The sequence below is a fragment of the Lepisma saccharinum genome, chromosome 1, assembly GCF_977018435.1.
Source record: "Lepisma saccharinum chromosome 1, izLepSacc3.1, whole genome shotgun sequence".
NCBI classification, from domain to species: Eukaryota; Metazoa; Arthropoda; class Insecta; order Zygentoma; family Lepismatidae; genus Lepisma; species Lepisma saccharinum.
The window spans coordinates 9584347-9597013 of record NC_139229.1 but is presented as its reverse complement, the minus strand read 5'-3'; the positions used below and the strand labels follow the sequence as shown (position 1 = coordinate 9597013).

Sequence of the window (12667 nt, the reverse complement as noted above, 5' to 3'; positions counted from 1 at the left end):
GCAAATTTCTTAAAAAATTACAAACTAATAAAATTTTGTAGGTCCACTACATTTTTTCACAAGAGACACATGGAACTACCTATTATATACTTGTGTAAGAAAATAATTTAATGTCTGCATCCTTGTTCACAGCTAAATATAGAATGCAGTGCTTTATAATCAAGAGGTCGCAGGTTCAATTCTCAGTAGATGCACATTCCCACTTTAAACTGTAGGCCCAGTCTTGATTAGCCTACCTGAACATAAAGTGGACTCCAGCAAATTGTAGGCATGAACCAATATGAAATTTTGGCCAATGTTGATAAAATACAAATATGGTATTTACTGCTTTTACAAATCAAATATAAACACAAGAACATTGTTTGAGTACTCTGAAGAGTTCATTCACCTTCTTCATTAATGTATGAAACCAGGTGACTGCAATAAGTTTGACCTTGAAGATGATATTGAGAAATTTACTTTATGATTCATGGTGTATGAATTATATTTTTAGTAACAACAATAATAGAATTGTAAACTCAGTGACAAGCTGTTTATAGATATATCAGATTAGAAAAACCATCAATAATTGTACTTGTACACTAACATGCTGATACCAATTAATAGTAATAGAGAACTGTTTAATCTCCCTCAGTCCTATTATATTATAATAACGTTTGCAAAGAGTTATTTTATTCATCCATCCTGTTAGTGAGAAATGGAAGCTTGTTGAACATAAGTATATAATGTAATATGTAGATATAGTTGATTCAGAGGTAAAAAGTACTAAAGAATAAGTAGTACCAGCATCTGATGTGCATTCACTGCATTGAATGTGTTGTTACCATCCCACATTGTTTACTTTTACAGAGAGAAACATATCTAACTTTACGTTTAACTTAATATTTCAATTATTCAAATGCTTGCTCCGTGCTACAGTGTATGTTCAAGGATACAATTATGACTATATAAATGCATTTAAGAAAGTAGTCTTTTGGGCAGAGGGAGGTTGAAATTTGCCGAAAATATATTCATTTCCACTAGTGTTTAATCCTGCCACACCCCACGTACTCTCGTCTGTAAAACTCTGCTGTGGTCACGCCCTCTCTCCATAGAAACCAACTTGTCCAATGCTGACCATTATAGTCGCTTTCCATGTTGTCCAATAGTCCGCTGACAATGATGTACGGAACGTGCTGCTGTGTGAACACCGGGAATCCTTTTTCGGCACTGCTGCCTGCAATCGGTAAACTAGACTAGTAGCTTCATATGCCAGTCCTCACTTCTCAAATGGTGGACCGTGGGACCTGAAAAAAAATAAAGTGTAAATCATAATAGTACGCCCCTCGTAATATAACCGGTGGTGGAACAGCCCGTGAAGACCAGGGCCTACCTAATGACTGCTGGCCTCACTCCCACTCCCACCTACTGAGGTGGAAGATCATCCAACCAGTTACAGGGTGACGTGTGGTCAGCACGACAAACCCCCAGTCATTGTTATAGGTTTCCGTGACCGGGTTATGTTACTCATTCGTAGCTCCCCAATTTCCTCACGATGGTGGGTAGCCACCGGTCCCATATACAGGCCAAAACTTCAGGAGAAAAGTTATGCTTCCCCCAGGAGCCTCGAACCTATAGCTGTAGATTCATTAACCAAGTTTTAACTTAATAGGACTGATTGAGAGGACATCTCATCTTCACTTGTTGATATAATTCTTCTCAACTTGTTTTCTGCAAATCATGCTGTAAAACCATGCCATCTGTCATGGAATTACTGAACAATGAACAGACATAAAATCTTGTTTTGAAGACGACAATACTGAAACAGGCCCCACATATTCATGATCTCAGACATTTTTTGGAGTAATGAAACTAATGTATGGTCGGCCACCTTTACTTCCCCCAGGGTTGCTACCAGAACCTATTTATTCTCACCTTAAATTGCCCACCTGGGAATTGAACCTGAGTGTCTTCCATGTCAATTTTCATACCCAAGGAGAAATCTAGCTAAGAGTAATCTCCCATTATTGCAGCTATTTTACATAAAAATATCACATTCCTTACATTTCCATGGGCTATATATTACCCTTCTGATCAGTGCTCAAAGTGGAACTTCCTAGTTGGGGATAGGTGGTAGGATGCTTTTGCAAATCATCCTATCTGAGAAGATTGCTTTATGCAAATTTTCTTAACTAGCATCAGATACTTCAACTATATCATTCACCATCAGATATTTGAAACAAGGATGTATAGAATTATTTGCAATGTCTGTTATATCTTGCTTCAGTCATATGATCATTATAGTCAAAGCATCGCAAAATAGCAAAGAATTTGAGGCAGAAGTGTAATATTGCAGTGGAAATGTGATTTACATTAGCACAACTTGTAAAGTATACTTTATCAAAATTGTGTTTCTTGTTCAAAGATAATCTATTTCACTAAATACAAGGTTTAATAAAGCTGTACTCTAAATGACAGTCCATAAGATAGTAAGGCCTAAATATGTTTCTGGAAATTCCACAATTCCTTTCTCAAGGTCATTGCTTAGAAGGAATTGATCTGTGTTAATATGATGAACATTAAATAAGAATTGTTTAAAATGGGGGGGGGAGAATAAATTAGGATTGTCAATGTTCTTGGTCATGGTCATTCCATTGATGTAGAAACATTTGAATTGTATTGTACTGATTCCTAAGGAGACACATCTTCGCTGTTTTGTTTTACCAATTGTCAGATAGAGCAGCTCTTCAGAGCTTTGTTTTACCAATTCCAACAGAGAACAGTTCTTCAGGGCTTTGTTTTACTAATTGCTACAGAATGCAGCTCTGCAGGGCTTTTGTTTTACCAATTGTTACAGAGAGCAGGGCTTTGTTTTACCAATTACTACAGAGAGCAACTCTTCAGGTCTTTGTTTTACCAATTTCTTCAGAGGGCAGTTCTTCTGGGCTTTGTTTTACCAATTTCTAAGAAGACACATCTTCAGTGTTTTGTTTTACCAATTACTACTGAGAGCATGTCTTCAGGGCTTTGTTTTACTAATTCCTACAGAGAACAGTTCTTTAGTGCTTTGTTTTATCAATTGCTATAGAGAGCAGCTATTCAGGGCTTTGTTTTACCAATTTCTGTAGGGAGCAGTTCTTCAGTGCTTTGTTTTACCTATTTCTTCAGAGGGCAGTTCTTCAGTGCTTTGTTTTACCAATTGCTGCAGAGAGCAGCTCTTCAGGGCTTATGTTTTACCAATTGCTACATAGAGCATGGATTTGTTTTACCAATTGCTATAGAGAGCAGCTCTTCAGGTCTTTGTTTTACCAATTGCTACAGAGAGCAGTTCTTCAGGGCTTTGTTTTACCAATTTCTTCAAAGGGCAGTTCTTCTGGGCCTTGGTTTACTAATTCCTAAGAAGACAGTTCTTCAATGCTATGTTTTACCAATTGCCAGAGAGAGCAGCTCTTCAGAACTTTGGTTTACCAATTCCTACAGAGAACAGTTCTTCAGTGCTTTGTTTTACCAATTCCTACAGAGAGCAGTTCTTCAGTGCTTCTGTTTTACCAATTGCTGCAGAGAACAATTTTTCAGAGCTTAGTTTTACCATTTGCTACAGAGAACAGTTCTTCAGGGCTTTGTTTTACCAATTGCTACAGAGAGCATCTCTGCAGGGCTTTTGTTTTACCAATTGCTACAGTGAGCAGCTTTTCAGGGCTTTGTTTTACCAATATCTACGGAGAACAGTTCTTCAGGGCTTTATTTTACTAATTGCTACAGAGAGCAGTTCTTCAGGCCTTTGTTTCACCAATTCATACAGTTCTAAAAATTACTACAGGGAATAGCTTTGCAGATTTTACGAGATTTAATGCAGAGAGTAGAATTTTGCAACTTTGCACTGTTTCTCATCAAAAGCTATTTTATTTTTTATTCTTGACAAACACTTCAGTATGTTAACATTAAATGATTTATACTGTCTTATACCTACTTCTTGATTTCAAATCTAATCCTTTTAACTTCTTGCACTAATGACACTAATTAATTTGGTCAGAACAGTAAAGAACACAAGAAATGTGTAATATAAGTTCATCACAGACCCAAATTATATTCACATTCCTTAAGAAAATTATTTAATAAGCTGTGGTTGGGTTAATATTTACACATATGTACACAGGTAATTGGAGGGAGATTATATCTGCCAGAAGAAATGAATGAAATGAGTAATGTTCATACGATACTATACATTAGGAACAGAGAAATTGTTGTGTTAGGAAGAAGTATCCCATTCCCATGGCATTATTTCTAAGTTCTTTGTAACATTTATTATCATTCAAAATACTCCTCCTTTGTATAGTCTACACGTTTTTCCTTCTCACAGTAGTTTCCAACAACTCAAAATTTCCATAGTTTTTTGTGGATGATTGTGATGCATCTTGAGAGAAAATGTTCCCACTTTTAATATTTGAAAAGAAATGCGAGTGCTATGAAAGTCGGTATTCAAACATGTACATGCGGAAATATCTGCTAATCAAGTTGAAAAATTAGATTTTTTCTTTTTTTTTAAAAAATCAAGTCTGCTTTATGGGATTCTTCATTTCTAAAATAGTTTCAATTATAACATATTTTAAAGGGTAGATTCACAAGATTGTTTTTGGTACAAAAATTATATATAAAAATATTACATTTAGATACAAATCAAGTTATAAAATGCATGTAAAATCTAAAGAGAAGATAAAATTATATAAGTGATAGAATGGAACCTCAATACTGTTTTCTCGTATTTTACATTTTTCTCCAGTATATAGGGTGTTAGAAATATAGCTGCACATTTGAAGTAAGTGTAGTGTGTTACTGTAGAATTTAGAGGAAAATGGTGAATAGTATATTAAACTTGAAACTTGATTTTTTCATTTCAGATAAACTGTCACGCACCCCAGCTTACACCATTGGGCAATTGCATACCACAATGATTGTAAGAGCCATGTGTGCAGTAATGGACTTGAAGAACAATTTGATGTAAGCAGTCATTTTCTCCACTTTCCCACAGTCGACGCCAACAATGTTGTGTTAAAGTCATGTCATAACAGTCTCCCAGCCTCACAATCATTCTGGTATGCAGTTGCCCATGACGCTTCAACTGTAACTTGCTGCTGTAAGTTCAGCGCCATCTTGGCTAATGACGTAAGCTTGGGCACGTGACTCTTATCTGAAATTATAAAATGAAGTTTCAAGTTTAATACACCATTCGCCATTTCCCTCTACATTGTACAGTAACACACTACACTTACTTCAAACGTACAAACATATTTCTGGCTCATCCTGTTCATTAAGTCGTCCTGCTCCCAACAGGACAAAATTTTACTACATTATACCATTATCCTGGTTTATAAGTTTTTTGTGACACAGTCCCCTGAGAAACAAGTAATCAAGGTTTCAATGTACTAAAATAATAGTAAAGTCTACATATGTTTATGTACATAAATTGTTGTAATGAAACTTGTAGATTTATCTAATTCAAATCTAACATATTAATAAAATTATTCTTAAAATTGTAATTGTCTAAAAAAGTAATAAAACTAATATGTTTCTATTTCAGCTAACATTTTCTTTAGAGAGCTGTATTGTATCTCTTGATTTTCACGTAGTGTTTAATAGATGAGTCTAGTTTCCATTAATGACAGATTATTGATTCAATATAATATGCCATATAAATGTATGTACATATATTTGAAAAAGAAAATAACGATAATACATATTATATAAAATTAAATAATTTAAAGTATGCAACTATAAAGTTGTCAGTAATGATGAATTTGTAAAATACAAGCTCACAGCTGTATGTGTCAATGTGATGTATTTCTAAAAAAACTTTCTTCTTTTCTATTTATTCAATACTTCAACTATAGGTAATTTAGACTAACTGTCTGTATTAGATGTGGAAAAGTATAAACTTATGTGGATGTGTCTTTGAGTGGCTCTTAAATGCCAAGGTTCCCAGGTTCAAATCCTTTCCTTGGCATGGGTGTTCTTTGAGTTTTCCTTCATCATCCTCATGTTTACAATTAGCCAAAAGTAGCAGAAAAGTAATCCTAAATTACCACAAATACAGATGGAACAAATGCGTAATAACAGGTTTCAAGTTTGTATCTGTTTTTTAACTTTTTTTAGAGCAATTTGTGAAGTATTTACTGTCTTCCTCCTATAAGTGAAGAAAGAAAGTGTAAATGATTTGTAGCTGCATTATAATTAGATATCGGATATTTAGGTTCTAAAAAGTGTGCTTTTAGTTCCTAAAATAGGCTCTAAAAACCCTAAAATGGGTTCTAAAAATCCAAAAATAAGTCCTAAAAATCATAAGTTAGGCTCAAAAAAAACCCTGAAGTAGGTTCAAAAAAACTTAAAATTGTTCAAAATTCCTGAAAAATGCTGATTAGATATAGTCACCGGTAATGAAAATGGGACACCTATATCCTGAAATACCATTATGTGCGTTACCTAACCCTACGGCGATGGCAGAACTTACCATTGGAAATTTGCTATTAAAATTCACTCTTCGCCTTATAGTTAGACAAAAATAGTTTTTTATGTTATCCGCAGTCAAACTTGGCAATTTTGTCTGTGAGGATCATCTTATACCCTGAAAATAATCTTTCAACAACATAGTCAGTGGTGCAAACTTCAATGCTGAAATGTTAGTTTGCAAGGCATGAATGCCTTAAAGCACCGAAGTGATGTGAAAGTTAGCAAGGCCACGTGGATCAGAAGTTTGCACTTCACACTGCACAGGTAACAGTGGCACTAGACATTTGAAATTTGAAGAATTCACCATGGACTTGGAGGAAGCGAAATCAGCAGAGAGTATGTTTCAAACACTTTCATCGTTCATTTTTTTTCCGAACAAATAAAGCCAATGCCTCTGTGTGACATAAAAATCCTGTAAAACTTTTAAAAATATATAAAAACCTAAAAAAAAGGCTTGATTTAGGCAGATAAACCTAAAATAGGTTCTAGCAAGCAATATAGCTTTTCTTTAGGCACTATCAAACTTCCATCAGTTGCATTTTTTAATGAAACGCTGACATAACTTATTATTTCTTACATACCTATAAAGGAAAAAAATAGGTTAAAAACCTAAAATCGAAGGTCTACTTATAATCAAGGAATCCTGTGTTCCATACCTGGTGGAGGCACATATTGTTTCGGATCACACTTTAAACTGTAGTTCCACTTCTGATTAGCGTATCTGTGAATAAAGTGAACAAAGAACAAATACAGGGTGTCTACAAATGATTGAAGCTGTTTCATGATGTTACTGTACATGTATTACTGAATGTATCACGAAGTAACTTAGCAGTTTTGCAGAGAAACTCAACAAGTTTTGTGACACATTACAAGTTATGGGGTTTTCTGTTACTCGGGGTGCCGTTGAGCATTTTCGTGACTTTCCAAAACTCAACGCTTTTTGTGCAATCTGAAAATTTAGAGTTTACGGCCCCTTCTTCTTCAGCGAACAACCATTACAGAATATGGGTATCTTGACAGGTTAGAAAATTGCCTCATGCCACAGTTGGAGACAGACAGTGAGAACTTTATCCACCAGTTGGATGGTGCTCTGCCACAGTTCCATCATGATGTGCACGGATTTTTAACCACCAGTGTGTCAAATCGATGGATCGGTTGTTGTGGAAATGATGATCAACAACTGCTGTCATTGCCTCACGCTCCCCTGACTTAACTCCGTGTGACTTTTTGCGTGTGGGGTTATGTGCAGGATTTAGTGTTTGTGCCTCCATTACCGAGTTAACTAGCAGAACTGCGGGCTCGAATCAGTGGTTTTGATCAAATTGATAGGAACATGCTGCATCGCGTTTGAGAAGATCTTGATTATAAAGTTTATGTTTGCAGAATCACAAAGGGGGGACATATCGAACACTTGTAATGTGTCACAAAACTTGTTGAGTTTCTCTACAAAACTGTACAGTTACTTCACGATATGTTCAATAATACACGTACAGTAACAACGTGAAACCGCTTCAATCATTTGTAGACACCCTGTACTGTAAAATATGTTTTTTTACAATATAACTATTTTTCCTAAGAAGATATTCCATCCAAAGCCTTTGCCCAACAACAAATGAATAATAATGCTTTGCTTTTTTGTCACACACTCTCCAAGCATTGTCACCATTTTCAACACTAAACTGGTCTATTTATCATACCCTGTCAGTTGCGTATGTAACCAGGCCTCCCCGATGGCATAGTGGTAATGTCATCACCTTGTAATCAAGAAGTCCCAGTTGTTCAGCTGAAGGTCCAGTCCCAATTAGCTTGTCTGTGCATAAAGTGGACTTAAAACTCAAAGCCACACATAAGTTGAGTTTTAGGAGAAAAGATTACCAATGTAAAAATGTGTGTGTTCTCATTCTGTGTATAGAGAAATATTGATTACACAATTTTGAGCACCCCTTAGCTGAAAGAACTTACAATGAGTAGTATATGAATTGTCAGAAAGTTTAAAATCGCGGAACAAAGAAACTGCAGTTCCAATATATCTTTCTTTCACTCCCAGTAGGTTTTTAATAGTTTTAGGTATGTATTACTTTTTATTTACAGTACACAAGTTAATACTTCTACCTTTCTTGATTAAAAAAAATAGTCCCACTGTGACCGCAAGTTCCTAGTTATGCACACTTTTGCTTCCACTAATCCTATTGGACACACAACTACAGATAGTTAGTTAAAATTTCATGCATATGTTGAACAGAATCCGAAAATTTAGAAAAGAAGAATGACTGCGAATGAATGTTCAATTGTCTAACAAGAAAGTACAAATTTAACACAACATATGTTATTTCTATAATCTCAACATAGAAGTTGCTTTGTGTGTATGTTATAAAATGGGCTACATATAATGCTAGTAAATGAGGCTTCTATTTCATAATGTTTTATGTGAGTAGGCTGTGATACAAATATACACTGTTGTCAACTTAAGTGCATTCTGTTTTTGTGAAATTGTCTGCTACTGTAGAAACTATGTATTGTTCCTCTAAAAACTATAACAAGAATCAGCCAGTGAGGTGAATGCAAATTTCGGTAATGAAAAATCAGTTTATTTCAGATATAACCATTTTCTTTAACATGATTTACTCGGAATAAATAATATAAGTGATTAGTCTTCAGTTAATTATATTAATAACAATGGCATGTAATTATTTTTTTTAAACAAAATGTTCCCACTGCTTCAGCGTTCTTTACGTGAGATAACGAGGATGATGAATCTGTTGTTATTTTACCTAATGAAGTCTGTTTGAAGCAACGGAAGCATTGTTTAAAATAAACAATTATGTGCCATAAACAGTGGTGGCAATTGGGTCCCAAAACTGGGGGAGAGAGGTGCCATAACTAGGGGGGCAAAGACAGTATATTTTACTTTGTAGATATGATTTAGCATAGTGTGGGGGCAAAAGTGGCAAAAACTGGGGGGCAACTGCCCTCCTCGCCCCCGTAATCTCCGCCACTGGCCATAAATATTAATAAAGTTAAGTCGAGACTAATTATTTATTCTTTGTAATGTTGGAGCAAGTCATAATCTGTGCTTTAATATAATTTACTAAGTTTACAATTTTCAATAAACCAATACTTAAGGAAAATTTGAAATAGTTGCTTTTATGAATGGACTGATATGAATTTTTATCCTATACCAAGAATATTTACACCAATATAAAATTTATCAGTAACCATCATTCTACCGATCTTACATAAAATTGCAATGTTTCTTGAGAAGCACGAATGTTCAAAAAAGGATTGCGTACTTAGACATTTACTTTACAAAACTCATGTACATTATTAAATAAATTATATTAATTTATATTCATAAAAATGATGAGCATAAAGTATAGTAGATTGGTGTAATAGTGTTACCAATAAACCAATATATCGGCATACCGATATTCATAGACTACCTATTAATCTGCCACATCTCTAGTTTGTTTATTGTAAAAAATTATGAGTTATTCTTAATTTAGGCATTTTTGTTCATGCATTTGGTGAATGGTTGGTTTTGTTGACAGAATGCTTGTCGAAGGAATTAAATAATAATATACATTTTGCTCTTTTGAAGTAAGCTATTGGTAATTTTTCCATAAACACACATTTTCAGTCAAAAACCCTAGAATTCTGCAAGAAGAGACAATTGATTCTGTGGACAATATTTACCTACCACCAAAATTGCCTTAATCCGTGCACAACATACTGGTTCATTTTTTTCATTGAAATTAATCCAAATTGCAGATAAAGTAGTGGTTATATTAGTTTCATTTTGAACAGCACAGACGTGACATTTTAATGGTACAGATAGCGGCATGATATTCTGTATGACAGATTCTATCCTTCTGGTCAGGCTAACACATTACTTATGAAAGAAATTACAGATGTATTAAATTCTTTTTATATTTATAACTACATAACTGCACTCTAATGTATCTTTTAATGTTAACCTGATATCTATGAAATATTAGTAAAACAGTATCTAGAAGCTTTAACAATTCCTTTAACAATATATTTTAATTCAAGCAGTGAATAAAACTTTAATGCATTAACATTTTGGATATTAACAGTTAAAATTATTTGTTATAATTCTGTCTTGTTATTGAAATATATAAAAACTTTACAAGCATTTATGTACCTCAATTGCATTGGGCTGCTGTTGTCCACATTGGTAATGTAGTTCTTCTTTAGGATACTCTGGATTAAAACATCATAGTTAAAATCAAGTGGAATTGTTGTCCTTGTATTTTACTTAAATTTCTTTTGTTAACCGATTTGCAGCTTTCTGAACATAAGATCTGTTACTTATGTCATCTTCATTTGGTCCAGAGGATATCAAACTAAATAGTAGGGCTCTAAGTTGAGGAAAAATCCTTTTTATTTCCTAGTGTCCGAAGACGAGGCCCAACATAATATATGTTCATTTTGGGTCATTGTAGGCCAGAAAAAGGTGGGTTTTATTTGTCCTTTTTTGCCTTTTCGGCATTTTTTGGCTCATTGGTCTTTTTTTGCAACTTCACCTTCTTTCGACTACGTTTTTACTGCCCATTCTCAATTCGAATCATCATCAGTTCATAACCTCTTAAACATCCTTTCTGTAGTTAAGAAATAAAAAAATATATATATATTTGAACCATCCCTGAAACGAGAGAAAAACATTTTTGGACGACTGAAATAGGATCCGAAGTCCTATTTCTGTAACCCTAGTGTGGTTAGGCCAAATATGATTTTTCAAATTATGTTAATCTAAAAAAAATATAATGTCTGAAAGAAGATGCATTTCATTCATATAGTTTTTTCGCGCTGTGTGATCCATACCACGAGATTTTTAATTTTTTTATTCATTAAATATGTAATTAAAACTGAAGTCATTAATTAATTTGGATCACATTTATATGTACTTTTTTCCGTTTTTAAGTCCTTTTTTTTTATATATATTTTTAGGTCTTTTTTGGCAATTTATAGGTCTTCAACTTCTGAGCCCTACTAATTAGCAATTGGATGTTTGGTGATGTACACCAAAATATCTAGTCAGTACTATTTGCACTTAATGTTTGAATAAAATCCTAAGAAAATATGTTTTCTTTACATATGTAATATGAGCTTTCTAGGTTTTCCATGTAACCACAGATATAGTAGTAGTAGTAATATTATTCCACAAAAATAGAGGCAAAATGATATAGAAGGCCATGCTTTATATCGCAAGATTTTGGAATGCACATTACCATAAATGTTTCATGTGTTGGTAGATAAAATTAACTAAAGGCTTGCCATTTCTGTTCACCTAGTATCTTAAGAAAAATTGGAAACTGCAAGACAAGAAGTATATTATGGTCTTTATGGTCTAGGAATGTAGATAAAGGTGTGATGGGAGTTAGCTATGTGAAGCCAAGTAGAAAGTTATGTGGCTGCCATGTTGGTTTTATAAGTGAAAACCTCTCCCATGTGTGTGCTGTGAATGCACCAAAGGGACACATCTTGGCCATAGATGCTCCAGCAACTTTTACCCCCCTTTCAAGCTCAGAAACAAGAAACTTCCATACATAATCTGTGATTTGAACCGACCCCCCACCCCCCACACACAGCTTTGCAGCTTGTTATGATAGCACATGAGTTAACCTCAGTGGCTTTGAATGTTGAGTGGTTTATTCACAATTCTGCCTGTGATGGTTCCAGGTTTATGTCCTGGAATGGACATGAATGTTCATTTGTGAGTGTGCAATCATCAATTTCATGTAATGACCATCATCTTCATTGCCATGATGAGACTCAAATGGGAGTAAAAAACAACATAGAGTAGGAAAAATACAAAAACACATGAGTCAGCTCTACCGGCAGAAATAGAACTTGTGTATTCAATGTACATAATAAAAGCCTTGTTTTTAGTCAGTCTAAAATCGAAAACTTTTCCTTAATCCATGAGAATCCTACAAAACAGGGTGCCCCAAACTATGGCCCACAGGCTACATCGGCACATGGCTTTTTATGCAGGCCACCTTAATACTTATAAAAGCTTCTAATTTTATTTTGAAGCATTATCTTTAGTGTAAATATAATTTAATGTTGCCCATGACCAAACACTGCCCCTCCCCCACACACACATAGAAAGTTTCAACACCCCTGGCATAGAAAAATCGCATTACATATAGTTCACAATGTA

The 12667-nt window shown here is 34.4% G+C and overlaps 1 protein-coding gene across 2 annotated transcripts in view; it reads left to right on the top strand.

Moving 5' to 3' along the window:
* Positions 1–12667, top strand: part of unc80 (unc80, NALCN channel complex subunit) — a 310307-nt gene that overhangs the window by 286576 nt on the left and 11064 nt on the right. The gene's annotated exons all lie outside the window — the stretch shown is intronic.